The following is a 16,561-nucleotide window of genomic DNA, read 5'->3' as shown; positions in this document are numbered from 1 at the left end:
CTTAAACAGCAAAAAACAAATAAGGATGTAGAAAATATAAAATGTGTTTTTTATTTATTTAATATAATCTATCAGTCATCAAAATAATTGCTGAACTGTCAGGAGAATGATAAAAATTCCCAACTCATTCCAAACCATCTCAATTGGGTTGAGGTCAGGTGATTGTGGAAGCCAGATCATCTGATTCAGCACTCCATCACTCTCCTTGGTCAAATAGCCCTTACACAGCCTGGAGGTGTGTTGGGTCATTGTCTTGTTGAAAAACAAATGATAGTCCCACTAAGCGCAAACCAGATAGGATGGCGTATTGCTGCAGAATGTTGTCGTAGCCCTGCTGGTTAAGTGTGCCTTGAATTCTTAATAAATCACTGACTGTCACCAGCAAAGCACTGTCACACCACCTCGTCCATGCTTCACGGTGGGAACCACACAGGCAAAGAAAATCTGTTCACCTACACTTTGTCTCACAAAGACACAGCGGTTGGATAAAAAAATCTCAAATTTGGACTCATCAGACAAAAGGACAGATTTCCACCGGTCTAATGTCCATTGCTTGTGTTTCTTGGCCCAAGCAAGTCTGTTCTTCTGTTTGGCGAAGGCCTGATTCACACAGTCTCCTCTGAACAGTTGATGTTGAGATGTGTCTGTTACTTGAACTCTGTGAAGCATTTATTTGGGCAGCAATTTCTGAGGCTGTTAGCTAAGGAACTTATCCTCTGCAGCAGAGGTAACTCTGGGTCTTCCTTTCCTGTGGCGGTCCTCATGAGAGCCAGTTTAATCATAGTGCTTGATGGTTTTTGCGACTGCACTTAAAGACACTTTCAAAGTTCTTGATATTTTCCGGATTGACTGACCGTCTTAAAGTAATGATGGACTGTCATTTCTCTTTGCTTATTTGAGCTTTTCTTGCCATAATATGGACTTGGTCTTTTACCAAATAGCCCTATCGTCTGTATACCACCCTTGACACAACACAACTGATTGGCTCAAATGCATTAAGGAGGAAATAAATTCTACAAATGAACTTTAACAAAGCACACCAGTTAATTGAAATGCATTCCAGGTAACTACATCATGAAGCTGGTTGAGAGAATGCCATGAGTGTGCAAAGCTGTCATCAAGGCAAAGGGTGGCTACTTTGAAGAATCTCAAATGTAAATGATATTTTTTGGGTTATTACATGATTCCATATGTTATTTCATAGTTTTGATGTCTTCACTATTATTCTACAATGTAGAAAATAGTAGAAATACAGAACCCCTGGAATGAGTAGGTGTGTCCAAACTTTAGACTGGTAGTGTATGTGTAAAATGTAGAGAGAGATCTACATTGTCGGAATATAAACATAAGTCGCAATATAATATAATCTTTGAGAACTAACAATTATCAAAATAAACACTGAACAGTCAGGGGAATTTAAAATTCCCAAAACAATTTATCAGTATTTAAGTTTGAGCAGAATAAGACCGTATTAGCCATGGCAAAATGCATAGAATTGTAGTTTGTTCTTTAACTGCTAAATGTTCTCTCGGGTCCATAGCAAAATGTTTAGAATTGGAAGAAATTAACTTTAAAACTGCAAAAATGTAAACCAAAAAACATCCATATTGGGGGCCTAAAATGTTTACTAAATTCAGCAGCACTGACCACGCCCCCTTTCCAAGCCCACCACCTAAGCTCCTTTTTCATCCCAAAAAAGCGCAGCCAGGGTTATCTTTTTGCCAAATGTAGTTTGTTTTACCAGATCTAAAGAAGTGCTGTAGTTTCCTCCATTGAATCTCAGTTCATTATTTTCAATTGGTTTAGCCTTAAAGTGGTGAAAGTTGACCGATACTATAGTTTTGCTTTCAGTAAAATGTTCACAACTTTTGGTATTGCAGATCTATTTAGTGTTATTTTTTTATTTCTCTCACAATATTGTATTCTTCATGTAAACCTGTATTGTTTTTTAAAAACATTTTCTAAGCGCATCAAGATGCTTTAATAAAGTGTATGTTAAACTGTACTTGTATTCATTGGAGGTGTATAAGGTGTAACTGAATGCCTTGCTTTGGCACCTTGTCCTGCTCCTATGAACACGGTACAAAAAAACATGACTGTAAATACATGTATGTTGTCTTGAAGCTGGAAATTGAGAGATCATTCTGTTTAAATGGATGTTGATGCCCGTAGTCTTGTTCAAAACTACTGTTTCAGAGAAGCTTTCTTCATCTGTATCAAGTCCCACCAGACTCATTCACAGTGCAATTGTATGCCTAAAAAAGGTGATAAAGGTATTTGATTTATTTTCCATGAGCCATTCAAAAGAGCACATCAAGATAAACCTCTTAATGATGCACTCCAGGATCTTAAGCACAAAAAAAATGTTTAACATGTCATTTGAATTCGAATCGTAACAAATCACCCAAATATATATTTTTTTTTGCAGGGTGTAATATAAGATATGGATGACTTGGTGCACAATTTGACATACTACACAAAAAACAGGGACCACTTTTAGCTCCTCAGCACCACTTTCAAAACTACTGTCTGGCTGAATTTATACTGAAGTTTCAGAGTGCGTTGTTCATTCTCATTTTCATGCAAGTATTCTAAAATCCGCAAAAGGAAAATGTGGATTTTCCCACCAGTGGTTGTTTCTACAAAACAGACTTGCTGTGGATAAAAGTCCATGCGTGATGATGTAGTGCACACAAAATTTACTCTTTCGCTTAAGTTTTCATTTACCAAATAAAAATCTGCTGCTCCTTTCTGATGTGTGGATGTACTGCAATACCTGAGATTTCTTGGTAGCCCTGATGAACACCTATAATTAATGACAAGCCATTTCCTTCCACAAAACATGTCTTTAATCATTTCTGATATCTGACCAATTGAGAACAGACCAGAAGAGCGACTATGGTGTTAATCCGTGTGAACTTGTTTAATAAAGCTATAGAGGGCAACCTTTTATGTACGTTTAACTGTAACCACCCGAAGTCATCCAGCTAGTTTAAGTTTTCCTTTTTGTTTGCAGATTAGCCAATAGTGTATAAAATATAGACTATGAAACATTCAGAATCTTTGAAATGTTATCCACATGCTGCCCAATTATGATATTTGTTTCACTCATTTATCTTTTGACCAATCAGATCAGTTCTGAAAAATATCTGTCAAAATACCAATTAGTGGAAAAAATCTGACTTTGGCTACCTGTGTAAACGCAGGCTTAGATCTGAATGTTGTGTGGCCATGCATTACACTTTTTTAAACTGTGATTTGAGATCCATCACACATTTCTGGGCTTGCATGTAATGCCGGGTGGACACGACACGACTTTCAAAGTCCTAACATCGCTGAGCATCTCGCATTAAACAACCGTCTTTCCTGTAGTTTTTTGTCTTGCCAACGTAGTGATGTGTGCACTTAACAATCTGGCACAGACAGGATGTCACACACTATAAGATTCTTGATTGATTGTGAGGATTCTCCATATCTCGCTGACTCGTGAAAACAGTGATGCTCCTCTGTCAGACATTCACACTTGGCATACAGACTTGAAATATCTAGCCAACATTTTGAATTGAATAACATTGCTTGTGAACTTCATAGCTGTAACGTTTCGACGCTTTGGGTAAAGGCAAGTACAAACGCGTAGTCATAGTTTGAGAGTACACCAGGCGTGGGCAAATGGCGGCCTGCGGACGCAGTCGAGGTCTCAACTTACTGTTGCGAGTTAGAGCAGTAGAATACACAGGGTGCAATTTTGAAATAGTGGTTGTGCATCAGTAGTTTTTATCTTGTCAGCCACTGACAGTCACTCAATTAGCCCATGTTAGCTAAAACGTTTTTAGGAGATTGGTAAATTAGTCTAGCGGCCAGCTATCAAAACTTGTTGTAGGCCTAATCATTGTCAAATTACCGACTGGGGGGTTCCCCATTGATTTTGTTAGTCACTTTCACTCAGATATCATATAAACAATGTGTATAATTGCAGGAAATTAGCTTTAAAACTACTAATTTCCCTCTCTGCCGAGTAGAATTACATGAAATCAGTTATAAAACTACTAAATCTTCTCTCCACCCCATGTCAAAATGAGTAGAATTGCATGAAAAAAAGGATGTCTCTGCTGTCAAGGGGGGGATCGCACATTTCTATTGCTCACCAAGTAGGGGAGCAGGGGGTTTGGGGTGTGGTATGGATGTGGGTATGCAGACCCGCAAGCCACTGCGGCCCCTCATTATGAGTTGAGGTTTTTTGTGGCCCAGACCATTAAAGTTGCCCATCCCTGGTCTTCACATTCTGCGTGATGCGAAACAACGTCATCAACTCACTGGCTTTTCTCTGGCGAGCTCTCATTGACTGTTGCTGACCATCGTTCTCAAATCTTGTCACTGCACATCTCACACTACAGGAGTACTGCAGATTTTGTGCTGATAAAATCAAACATATTTGAAAATATTGGGACATCTGGGACTGCTCAAATGCTCTGACCCTCTCACATAAAACGACTGTTGGTGATGTAGGCAAAGACATGGGGATATTGTCTCCAATATCCCAAACTGTCTGGGACGGCTAAATCGGAGCCAAAATCGTGTAGTGTACAGCCAACTTAAATCCTAACGTCGGACGTAAACTCCGACCAAGACGTCGTAGGTCGCATAATGTGAGCGGGTGAAAGATGTGCGATTATGGGTCTTGCATTGTCCCAATCCGCATCTTAGGTCCCAATTATTTTTCTGACATGCCAGAAATGTTTGTTGTATCTTGTGTAGTGGGGTGGTACTACTGGGGTACTACGATGCGACATGCAACTTGTACAGGCCGGCCACAACACATCTGGAAAGCACAGGACAGGGAGGGGTCTAGACAGGTCTCAATGTGAGCACACCGGCCGCAGACTTCAGGATGACAAGATCTGAGCCCCCCCCCCCACACACACACACACACACCGCGAAACAGCGCCCCTCTGTCTTACTGTATGTGTCCCATGTTCAGTGGGGCAAAAAAGTATTTAGTCAGCCACCAATTGTGCAAGTTCTCCCACTTAAAAAGATGAGAGAGAACTGTAATTTTCATCATAGGTACACTTCAACTATGACAAACAAAATGAGGAAAAAAAATCCAGAAAATCACATTGTAGGATTTTTAATGAATTTATTTGCAAATTATGGTGGAAAATAAGTATTTGGTCAATAACAAAAGTTTATCTCAATACTTTGTTATATACCCTTTGTTGGCAATGACAGAGGTCAAATGTTTTCTGTAAGTCTTCACAAGGTTTTCACACACTGTTGCTGGTATTTTGGCCCATTCCTCCATACAGATCTCCTCTAGAGCAGTGATGTTTTGGGGCTGTTGCTGGGCAACACGGACTTTCAACTCCCTCCAAAGATTTTCTATGGGGTTGAGATCTGGAGACTGGCTAGGCCACTCCAGGACCTTGAAATGCTTCTTACGAAGCCACTCCTTCGTTGCCCGGGCGGTGTGTTTGGGATCATTGTCATGCTGAAAGACCCAGCCACGTTTCATCTTCAATGCCCTTGCTGATGGTAGGCTTTGTTACTTTGGTCCCAGCTCTCTGCAGGTCATTCACTAGGTCCCCCCGTGTGGTTCTGGGATTTTTGCTCACCGTTCTCACTGATTTGCTCACTGATCATTTTGACCCCACGGGGTGAGATCTTGCGTGGAGCCCCAGATCGAGGGAGATTATCAGTGGTCTTATATGTCTTCCATTTCCTAATAATTGCTCCCACAGTTGATTTCTTCAAACCAAGCTGCTTACCTATTGTAGATTCAGTCTTCCTAGCCTGGTGCAGGTCTACAATTTTGTTTCTGGTGTCCTTTGACCGCTCTTTGGTCTTGGCCATAGTGGAGTTTGGAGTGTGACTGTTTGAGGTTGTGGACAGGTGTCTTTTATACTGATAATAATACAGGTAACGAGTGGAGGACAGAAGAGCCTCTTAAAGAAGAAGTTACAGGTCTGTGAGAGCCAGAAATCTTGCTTGTTGGTAGGTGACCAAATACTTATTTTCCACCATAATTTGTAAATAAATACATTTTTCTAATTTTGTCTGTCATAGTTGAAGTGTACCTATGATGCAAATTACAGGCCTCTCTCATCTTTTTAAGTGGGAGAACTTGCACAATTGGTGGCTGACTAAATACTTTTTTGCCCCACTGTATCTGATGCTGTCTGGCCAAAAAAGAGTATAACACACCATACTCCTTTTGGCCAGACAGCATCAAACCCATTGGCTACACAGAGGGACATCAGAGACTGTAACGTTCTTTGCTTCACGGAAACATGGCTCACTGGAGAGACGCTATCCGAGGCGGTGCAGCCAGCGGGTTTCTCCATGCATCGCGCCGACAGAAACAAACATCTTTCTGGTAAGAAGAGGGGCGGGGGCGTATGCCTTATGGCTAACGAGACATGGTGTGATGAAAGAAACATACAGGAACTCAAATCCTTCTGTTCACCTGATTTAGAATTCCTCACAATCAAATGTAGACCGCATTATCTACCAAGAGAATTCTCTTCGATTATAATCACAGCCGTATATATCCCCCCCCCCCCAAGCAGACACATCGATGGCTCTGAACTAACTTTATTTGACTCTTTGCAAACTGGAATCCATTTATCCGGAGGCTGCATTCATTGTAGCTGGGGATTTTAACAAAGCTAATCTGAAAACAAGACTCCCTAAATTTTATCAGCATATCGATTGCGCAACCAGGGCTGGAAAAACCTTGGATCATTGTTACTCTAACTTCCGCGACGCATATAAGGCCCTGCCCCGCCCTCCTTTCGGAAAAGCTGACCACAACTCCATTTTGTTGATCCCTGCCTACAGACAGAAACTAAAACAAGAGGCTCCCACGCTGAGGTCTGTCCAACGCTGGTCCGACCAAGCTGACTCCACACTCCAAGACTGCTTCCATCACGTGGACTGGGACATGTTTCGTATTGCGTCAGATAACAATATTGACCAATACGCTGATTCGGTGTGCGAGTTCATTAGAACGTGCGTTGAAGATGTCGTTCCCATAGCAACGATTAAAACATTCCCTAACCAGAAACCGTGGATTGATGGCAGCATTCGCGTGAAACTGAAAGCGCGAACCACTGCTTTTAATCAGGGCAAGGTGACTGGTAACATGACCGAATACAAACAGTGCAGCTATTCCCTCCGCAAGGCTATCAAACAAGCTAAGCGTCAGTACAGAGACAAAGTAGAATCTCAATTCAACGGCTCAGACACAAGAGGCATGTGGCAGGGTCTACAGTCAATCACAGACTACAAGAAGCCCAGTCACGGACCAGGATGTCCTGCTCCCAGGCAGACTAAATAACTTTTTTGCCCGCTATGAGGACAATACAGTGCCACTGACACGGCCTGCAACGAAAACATGCGGACTCTCCTTCACTGCAGCCGAGGTGAGTAAGACATTTAAACGTGTTAACCCTCGCAAGGCTGCAGGCCCAGACGGCATCCCCAGCCGCGCCCTCAGAGCATGCGCAGACCAGCTGGCCGGTGTGTTTACGGACATATTCAATCAATCCCTATACCAGTCTGCTGTTCCCACATGCTTCAAGAGGGCCACCATTGTTCCTGTTCCCAAGAAAGCTAAGGTAACTGAGCTAAACGACTACCGCCCCGTAGCACTCACTTCCGTCATCATGAAGTGCTTTGAGAGACTAGTCAAGGACCATATCACCTCCACCCTACCCGACACCCTAGACCCACTCCAATTTGCTAACCGCCCAAATAGGTCCACAGACGATGCAATCTCAACCACACTGCACACTGCCCTAACCCATCTGGACAAGAGGAATACCTATGTGAGAATGCTGTTCATCGACTACAGCTCGGCATTCAACACCATAGTACCCTCCAAGCTCGTCATCAAGCTCGAGACCCTGGGTCTCGACCCCGCCCTGTGCAACTGGGTACTGGACTTCCTGACGGGCCGCCCCCAGGTGGTGAGGGTAGGCAACAACATCTCCACCCCGCTGATCCTCAACACTGGGGCCCCACAAGGGTGCGTTCTGAGCCCTCTCCTGTACTCCCTGTTCACCCACGACTGCGTGGCCAGGCACGCCTCCAACTCAATCATCAAGTTTGCGGACGACACAACAGTGGTAGGCTTGATTACCAACAACGACGAGACAGCCTACAGGGAGGAGGTGAGGGCCCTCAGAGTGTGGTGTCAGGAAAATAACCTCACACTCAACGTCAACAAAACTAAGGAGATGATTGTGGACTTCAGGAAACAGCAGAGGGAACACCCCCCTATCCACATCGATGGAACAGTAGTGGAGAGGGTAGCAAGTTTTAAGTTCCTCGGCATACACATCACAGACAAACTGAATTGGTCCACTCACACAGACAGCATCGTGAAGAGGAGGCTGAAGAAATTCGGTTTGTCACCAAAAGCACTCACAAACTTCTACAGATGCACAATCGAGAGCATCCTGGCGGGCTGTATCACCGCCTGGTACGGCAACTGCTCCGCCCACAACCGTAAGGCTTTCCAGAGGGTAGTGAGGTCTGCACAACGCATCACCGGGGGCAAACTACCTGCCCTCTAGGACACCTACACCACCCGATGTTACAGGAAGGCCATAAAGATCATCAAGGACATCAACCACCCGAGCCACTGCCTGTTCACCCCGCTATCATCCAGAAGGCGAGGTCAGTACAGGTGCATCAAAGCTTGGACCGAGAGACTGAAAAACAGCTTCTATCTCAAGGCCATCAGACTGTTAAACAGCCACCACTAACATTGAGTGGCTGCTGCCAACACACTGACATTGACACTGATTCAACTCCAGCCACTTTAATAATGGGAATTGATGGGAAATGATGTAAATATATCACTAGCCACTTTAAACAATGCTACCTTATATAATGTTACTTACCCTACATTATCCATCTCATATGCATACGTATATACTGTACTCTATATCATCGACTGCATCCTTATGTAATACATGTATCACTAGCCACTTTAACTATGCCACTTTGTTTACATACTCACCTCATGTATATACTGTACTCGATACCATCTACTGTATCCTGCCTATGCTGCTCTGTACCATCACTCATTCATATATCATTATGTACATATTCTTTATCCCCTTACACTGTGTATAAGACAGTAGTTTTGGCATTGTTAGTTAGATTACTTGTTGGTTATTACCGCATTGTCGGAACTAGAAGCACAAGCATTTCGCTACACTCGCATTAACATCTGCTAACCATGTGATTGTGACAAATAAAATTTGATTTGATTTGATGTCCTCTGCCTCGATAACGATGGTAGTATTATCAGCAGCACCTGTCTTTTAATAAATAAATGTATATTGTATCCCCCTAGATTCTAAGGGCATTACATTACATGTCAAACCTATCAAATGCCTTGATTGAGCGGAGCTCCATTAGTGCTCAGCAGATTAGTATCGTAGGTGCAACATTGGACCGGTATGTCGATTTTGTGTATATAGCGCACTTCTGACAACAATGACTTTTTTCCCCCCAAGGTTTTGCCTCCAGGTTTTCTTCAATTCTCTGCAATGTTGCAAACTAGCATACAGAACAACTTTCTGCAAAATGTGTCCTTCCCAGTCTGAAAACAGTGACAAAAATAACACGTAGCACCAATGGACATGTTCCCCAAGAGTTGTATTTCATTTAGCACCCCTCTAGGTATAAAACAAAATATATAAAACAATTATTTGACACCGTTGTGTTCTTTCCATAGAGAGGTAATACCAGACGTTTTCGTGAGAAGACCGATTTTCAAGATATCTCCTGGTCTGACAAACGCGGTAGATTGAGATGTACCCCATGCAAAAAAATAGATATCTCTAGCTTAAAAAGACAGATTTATTATTTTTTAAATTATGCTTTAAATGGACTGAACTATCTGGCAACTCATCATGAGGGTACGCAGACCCACAAGCAGTGGCAGTGGCTTGTGGGTCTGCGTACCCACATCCACACATTTATTCTATTAGACACCTTAATAAATACTTTTAAATTCAATTTCCTTAGATATTAGTTTTTTGAGATTGCTAATGTTACTGTCCCCCACTACAACAAAAATACTTAAATACATTTAATTTTGTCCTTGAAGCATTTGATTGAAATACTGTACAATTCCATTCATTCTTATGGAGGACTGCCCCTATTGGGTAGTGCCAATATGGCCGACCACTGGCTTAAAAGCCTCTCAATGGCCAATACATAGCATAAACAAGCCAACATCAATGGTTGAAACCTGCTATAAATGAGTAGAAGTCAGAGTAAGCGGGCCAGTGTAGTCTGTCTTTGCCAAGGCAGCTTACCTTCTCCCATGAGGGAGAAGGCACTGTATATATATATATATATATATATATATATATATATATATAATACTGTATAATACTTTCCCATGTTATTTCCGTCATCCACATGGAGGCAGTATGGGCCTGTAGTGCCAAATAGTGTCCACTTGCCAAAATATGTCCACACTGGCGTCACAATGGGATTTGATGAGCTGTTAGCGTCTGTTGCTATATCAACGGCTAACTCCATCTGTGTACTCTTCCAGCTTGTATGACTTTCCATTGTGAAGACTTGCTTTGAAAAAAGTAAATTAGGATTCCAATCACAGACTGTCTCCATTTCCACTGACGCACCTGGGAAAGAGATATCTGTAAATAGCAGCTGGAGTGCATTTTATTTTTTCAGTCCCACTTTTCAATTTCCCCCCATTGCCTTAGGCAACTATCAACTTCCTGCTAGGGCAACTTGTGTACCGCGTACCAAGGGGGACAGAGAGAGAGTCAAGCATTGCACTGCTCTCCAAGCAATTTTTTTAAAATTCTATGTGTCGATTGAACACAGATGAGTTCTAACCCCATGCACTTAACACACTATCCAGGCATGCTCAACATAAGAGGCTCCAAGTAGTTATAGTCTAGCTGTCCTCAAGAGGTGTGCCTAAGTCCCCTTCTGGCTCCCATGTAAGGGGACCTGCCTTGCTGTTCGAGAGTGAGATGTTCAGTCCCACTATGCTTTGGCTTGTCTCGGTAGACTGGATTGAAGTGGCCCAGAGGGTCACTAGACTTACTGTTGTCCAAGACATAGCTGGCAGTTTCTCACCGTTTCTCATAGCTTCTCACAGCTGTAATGATCTCAGCCTGTTTCACTCTCATTGTGGGATGACAAACGCACATCTACTTGTTAATCTTGTAACTGAGACGTCTGGTTCTGGGACCTACATTTACATGTAATGGATGGGCTTGGCAGAAAATAAGGCAGTTTCTAAAATTATAGGCTTGGGTTTATGCTAATTGCGCACGCACGCATGCACACACGCACACACAGGCCTATATACACACAGAGACAAGCTCTTAAAGTTTAAAAAGTGTTTGACCTCCAAAGAAACAAATAACTAATGCATTTCCGTTCAAGGAGTGGTGGAGAGTTTATATTGCCCCAAATCCCTAGACAGAGAGTTCATAGCTCTGTGTTTTTTGCTCTGTTTCTCTCAGTTTTTTCTCTCTCTCTGTTTCTCTGTTTCTCTCTCTCTCTGCTTCTCTCTCTGTTTCTCCCACTCTCTTCTCAGCGTCTCTCTCTCTCTCTCCCTGTTTCTCTCTATCTATTCTTTCTATGTTTTTCTCTCTTTCTCTCTGTCTGTTTTTCTCACTCTCTGCTTCTCTATCTATTCTCTGCCTGTTTCTCTCTCTCTTGGTTGGTTTCCCGTTCTTCTCTCCTCTGTTCTCTCTCTTCTGTCCTCTGTTCTCTCTCTTTTCTCTCTCTGTCAGTTTCTCTTTCTCTGTTTCTCTCTCCCTCCCACCTCCCTCTCTTCCTCTCCATCTATAACTGTACAGATGTGTGCATTAACTAGCCCAGATCAGATGTCAGGGGCATGCAGTTACTTAGTTAATTGAGCCTCCATCAGTGTCTGCAGACAGTAACTGCCTGGTACCATGGTGTGGAAGGCTGAAAGCCAACTATCCCCGGGCGTGAGATATATTCCCCAAAGCCTCCCCTATCATCCATCTTTGAGTCCCATCCCACAGTCAGAATTTTCTGACCCACTTTTACACTGGTGATGTTTGAAGGTGCTTCATATTTATGTAACTGGGTAGAACCGTTGCCCTAATGTGACCGCACCCTTGTTAGTCTGCTAGTGCCAGGCATATGTGATTGTTAATTAAGGGCGTGATGGTTAATTATGGGCATGATTGTTAATTAAGCCATCTTGTTTGTGTCATTCAGCGGATCCCCTTACTATGTGCAGGATGGCGTGCCTTGGGAGGACGGGTGTGGCGACCGTGACCTCTGGTACAAGTTCCCCTTCTCCCATGGCACGCCTCCCTAGGTATGTAATTTGTGTGTTGGCCAGAAACATAATAAATTGATTGACGATTGAATGCCTATGTCAAATCAAATCAAATCACATTTTATTGGTCACGTGTTCAGCAAATGTTATGGCGGGTGTAGTGAAATGCTTGTGTTTCTAGCACCTGTCACACCCTGACTTTAGAGAGCCTTTTTATTTCTCTATTTGGTTAGGTCAGGGTGTGATTTGGGTGGGCATTCTAGTTTTCTATTTCTTTGTTGGCCGGTTATTGTTTTCGATCAGAGGCAGCTGTCAATCGTTGTCTCTGATTGGGAATCATACTTAGGCAGCCTGTTTTCCACCCTAGTTTGTGGGATCTTGTTTTTGCACAGTTATTAGGTAGCCTGCAGTACGTTACGTTTGTGTATTCATTTGTTGTTTTGTTGGTGTTCGTCTTAATACAGAAAGATGTACGCTTACCACGCAGCGCCTTGGTCTCCTTCTAACGACGTACGTAACAGCTCCAACTAAATCTAACAAATATCTAACAATTTCACAACATATACACAGTAGACAAAAATCAGAGTAAAGGAATGGAATTAAGAATATATAAATGGACGATCAATGTCAGAGCGGTATAGACTAAGACACAGCAGAATATAATAGAACACAGTATATACACATGAGATGAGTAATGAAAATATTATTAAAGTGACTTGTGTTTTATTTGTTAAGGTGGCAAGTAATTTCAAGTCTATGCATATAGGTAGCAGCCTCTAATGTGCTAGTGATGGCTATTTAACAGTCTGATGGCCTTGTGATAGAAGCTGTTTTTCAGTCTCTCTGTCCCAGCTTTGATGCACCTGTACTGACCTCGCCTTCTGGATGATAGCGGGGTGAACAGGCAGTGGCTTGGGTGGTTGTTGTCCTTGATGATCTGTTTATCCTTCCTGTAACATTAGGTGCTGTAAGAGTCCTGGAGGACAGGTAGTTTGGGCAGACCGCATCACATTGGGCAGACCGTATCACCCTCTGGATAGCCCTGCGGTTACGGGCGGTGCCTTTGCCGTACCAGGCGGGGATACAGCCCGAAGATGGTGTCTATGAGAAGCTTTCACTGAGTTGCTTGAGTAATTAAGATTGTAAATAAAACATATATTTCTGACCTGATCATTCCAGTGCTCCACTCCCTGATGTAAAGAACCTATGTATTTAGATTAGTCCCGAAGACCTCACATGTACAAAATATGGTATAGTATGGCAATAGGAATAGATATTTTACGTGTATATCCCCCACGTTACATTTATATCAGGTCATGCCTGGGATGAGGCGGTGAAAATGCTTTCTGTACATCCCCCTGATCTTCAACAGACGCGGTCAGATATCTAGTCTAGATAGTGGTGGTGTTTCATGTCCAGCACATAGTAGGTCAATGTATTTAGATTATGTGTTGGAAGTTGGAACATATGGGAGAAGTCTAGAGATCACTAGGATAGCTTATGTTCCCATTGGTGTAAATGTATGGCCCTAGCCTACACGATGCCATGAAAGCTGAACATGATGTTTAATGGGAAAAAAATCAGTTTAAAGAATTGCATTGTGTTTTGCCTTTTATTCTAGCCTACTACTGTGCACTAAATATTTCAAATGTTTTAGAAAGGTAACATAGCCCCTGTGTGTGTGTGGTGATGTACAATATACAGCATATAGGCTATAAACAGTTAGTGAGCACATTCTATGTACCTAGGTGTTGTTTCCAGTTACATACTCAAGGTAAACAGAAATCCAACAACAGTGTGTGTTATACATTTGTAATGGTATCAAAACAATTGTAATCCAGCTCTACAGTATTTGTGTTTTTTTTGTGTGTGTGTCTTAGTATCGATCCTTAAATGCTGTAATCCCTGTTTGGGACAATGGTCAGTGAGATTAGTGGGTGGTGGGTGGAGGGGGGGCATTTTAATTGCCCTTGACTGGCTGAAAGTAAATTAATTATTGATCGCCTTTTTCGCTCCTCTTCTGTACTTACATACCCTTACAAATCCTTTTATCTTCCCTCTGTGTAAATACATTTCCTCATTCCCCCCATCATTATGCAGGGAGGAAAGCCCATGGACCGCTAAACACCTCATTAGCTAAAATGGTGTTTATTTTCTGTTGCTGTTTTGCTACATTGAGGAGGCTTTGAAACGCACACTGAGCAGCTTCTTGGCTTCTCTCTTCTCCTCATCGCACTCCCTCTCCTTCTTACTCACACACACGCACGCACGCACGCACGCACGCACGCACGCACGCACGCACACACACACGTCAAATGTGCAGTTTAACATGTGGAAATCGCATGTTAAACTGCATATTTGACGACGACAACAAAAATGTTTTAAGGGAAGACAAAGACTTTGGACCTCAAAACTCAACCCATACTTCCTTCAGATTGAAATACTGTCAAAAGTACTGTCAGACTGATTTGTAATAGACTGTCATACTCACAATTAAAAAAGTGAACATTGGCCATTGATAGAAAAAAAATGTTTTTACTTGTAATGAATGAACAATGTTATCTTTTTTAATGTGGGCTATGACCGTCTATTACAAATCAGTATTTAAATCTGAAGAAAGTATGGGTTGAAGTGACTGAAATGCGTCAGGAAGGTATTGGGAAGTTCAGAAGATCATCAGGCAACAATTTTGTATGATCTTCTTTCCCCCAGTCTGAGTTAGTGCCTGGTCTTGTCCACTCTGTTCTAATCAGTCCTGCGTCGCCTGTGGGCATTGTAGAATGAAACAGAAGACACATACATGTTCCTGAGAGTCTTATCGTTCAGTGATGGGGGTCATAATACTTTGTATCTTAAACTGTTAAAAAGATAGAGACACATTTGTAGGAGGAAAACTGAAACCGGTCTGTTTATTGCAACTGCATCTAGAGAGTTTCTCACACAACCCCCATTTTCAAATCAGGCAACCCCACATGGGGTCGCGACCCCTGGTTTGGAAAACGCTGGTTTGACTGATGATTCTGAATTTAAAGGAGAAAAGGTAGTACAGACGGGACTCGCATCATTATTCTGCCTATTGATTTTTTCCTTCCCCTCCATTGCCTCTGAAAATATATCTACCCAGTGTTTGAAATGAGCTATAAACAAAGTACAACATGATATAACTGGGTATTTATTCAGATCTGCTAGACGGCAAGCTTCCTGGATTAAGGCATGGTGTGTGTGTGTGTGCTATTGCTGAGCGATTAATACTTTTTGAGGTAGGTTCGGGATTTGTTTGATTATTACAACGGTTTTCGATTTCGGTGATCTTTTTTTTGTACATTAAATGCACTATGCATTATGTGTGTTGAATGCTGTAACAACATAGAATCAAACAATTAATAAAAGTCCAATGATGATAGTCACTGCCATTACGGCTGATCTCTTATTAACCATCATTTATTCACACGACTTTACTTTATTAATTGTTTTATTATTGTTTTATTTGATGACTTTATTATTTCATTCCAAGTCATCATCTCATCTCTATAGAGCTGCTGTGAATGCTGTCTGACAAAATCAAATTGTAGTAGTTCTTCATGGTAAATAAGGCATACTTTTATGACTGCTGAATACCAACTATCAATCACTTAGATCAGTGTTTCTTAACCAGGGGTAGTCTACTAGGACTTCGTCTATCCACAGGGGTTACTTATGACTCATGAGACCTTAGGCTTACTGGTAAGATGCACATGACTGCTAAAATCCCTCTCTCCATCCCGGAGGACCTGAGCCCTAGGGCCATGTCTCAGGACTACCTGGCCTGATGACTCCTAGCTGTCCCCAGTCCACCTGGTCGTGCTAATGCCTGTTTCTATAGAACTATGACCTGTTCACTGGACGTGCTACCTTGTCCCAGACCTGCTGTTTTTGACTCTCTCTATACCGCACCTGCTGTCTCGACCTCTGAATGCTCGGCCATGAAAAGCCAACTGACATTTACTCCTGAGGGATTTTAGCAAAATTCAGTTGTTGGTACAATAAGCGAAAAAGGCATTTTCAGATACAGATACCTCACAAAGCAACTGCTCTCTCCGTGTCCACACAAACCAGCGTGCAATGGATTATCATTATTGTAGTTGATTACCACGTTTTCTGCACTAAATTATGTAGAACATTGGCCTGTTGGAAACTATAACTCCCTATTACATCGCACAGTTCGGGCTTGATCTGATTTATCTCTAGAGAAACTGTACATTG

General features: G+C 42.2%; 1 long non-coding RNA gene across 1 annotated transcript; it reads left to right on the top strand.

Moving 5' to 3' along the window:
* The first annotated feature begins 12,655 nt into the window (after positions 1-12,655).
* LOC118938700 lies at positions 12,656-14,159 on the top strand. Its single transcript, XR_005035943.1, has 2 exons — positions 12,656-12,829; positions 13,282-14,159. It is a non-coding gene; the product is annotated as an uncharacterized LOC118938700 (long non-coding RNA).
* The last annotated feature ends 2,402 nt before the right edge of the window (positions 14,160-16,561 follow it).

This window comes from Oncorhynchus mykiss, chromosome 14 (assembly GCF_013265735.2).
Source record: "Oncorhynchus mykiss isolate Arlee chromosome 14, USDA_OmykA_1.1, whole genome shotgun sequence".
Lineage (NCBI taxonomy): Eukaryota > Metazoa > Chordata > Actinopteri > Salmoniformes > Salmonidae > Oncorhynchus > Oncorhynchus mykiss.
This window is presented reverse-complemented; position numbering and strand designations above follow the sequence as displayed.